This window comes from Engraulis encrasicolus, chromosome 12, assembly GCF_034702125.1.
Source record: "Engraulis encrasicolus isolate BLACKSEA-1 chromosome 12, IST_EnEncr_1.0, whole genome shotgun sequence".
NCBI lineage: Eukaryota > Metazoa > Chordata > Actinopteri > Clupeiformes > Engraulidae > Engraulis > Engraulis encrasicolus.
Window position 1 is genome coordinate 7,432,896 of NC_085868.1, and position 1,639 is coordinate 7,434,534.

Consider the following 1,639-nt stretch of genomic DNA (forward strand, 5'->3'; position numbering starts at 1 on the left):
GTTATGGCCTTATGGCCGGTAAAAATATGATAACATGTAAATGTTTGGGTGGAATTAGTTAAAGCAGAGTCTGATTGTTCCTTCTTGAGATTTCCGGGAGGATCAGACCATGTTTTATGATCAATTTTGACAGATATGTAATACATTTCAAAGGGTGTACAAAGTTTTTTCTGGGACTGTAACTACAAGGATAAGGGCACACAGATGTGGCCCCTGGTGGCAGCAGGCTTGAGGAAAAACTCCCTTTTCACTTGATTTGAGGTTTTTGGGAGGACCCAGTAACTAGAATATTGTGTGGCTCATTTATAATGAAAGATTGGCTGTTATTGCTGTATTCACGGAGCAGAGTAACAGTATTATAATTATAACAGTTTTATAATAATAATAATAATAACAACAACAACAACAACAACAACAACAACAACAACAACAACAATAATAATAATAATAATAATAATAATAATAATAATAATAATAATAATAAATTACAGATTTTGTCATATTCCTCAAAACAAACAAACAAACAAACAAAGAACAACAACAAAACAAAACAAAAAAATCACACAAGCTCCAAGAACTCTAGATTTGGATATCTTAAATTAGACTTGAAAATATTACCAATGATCTTTGATAGGAATAGGTAATACAGTTTGGCACTCATTATTACAGAATGGTAGAGATTTTCAGGGCAGATGCTTATTGTGATGTCACAATAACCAAAGTTCCATTGCAGTACACTTGGCCATGAGTAGCCCAAAGACATTCATTCTACACAGCAGCAGACAAGAGATAGAGGTAAGTTATTTTACTGCTGCATATATATATATAAATTATTATCATATAATCTTAAAAGTAAATATACAAATGTATATATTTGGATATTTGGACATTTAGAAATCAATTTCATGGAAAGTAATGTTTCAATATATATATATTTATTATTATTATTATTATTATTATTATTTTCTTTTTTTAAACAAGTATTACATGAAATAGAGTATTTGTCTATCTATAGGCCAACCAATGGTTTATTTGCCACCAGATTATAACATTTCTGAAAAAAGAGCATTCCTATAGCAACAGTGAATTAATAATGTAAAGATGTGTCTCCTGCGTGTTATCTTACAGGCTATGGATTGTATTCATATTTTGGCTGTGAATTGTGTTAATGAATAACTTAAATGAGTAATTGGATATTAATGTAGCCATTATATGGCATGGCTGGTTGCCATGGAAATCTGACATCATAATGACTTAGCATCCAATCAGTGCACTTTTGTGCACAGTGTCATAGAAATAGAAAGCCAAAGTCATATCACAACGACATTGCTGAGAAAAACAAAAGGGGTTTTGTTTTGGTATTTAATACTGGTAAAAATTATACTGATGCCAAGTACTTAGTTCATGTGTCTTAAGAATAGCATTATAATGCAAACAGCCTCTATAATAAGTTGTACAATTATGTTTGCTTCCCTGTGACATACATTCATTAGAAGAGATTACAGAGTGCATTCCATGCAATGCTGTTCTATAAGTCTTTCAAGTCTGTGTGATTGGACAATGTGCTCTGTAACACAAAAGAGATATGTTAACGATACAAATTAATTGTCCCTTTCCCAACAGAAATAGTGAAACTAAA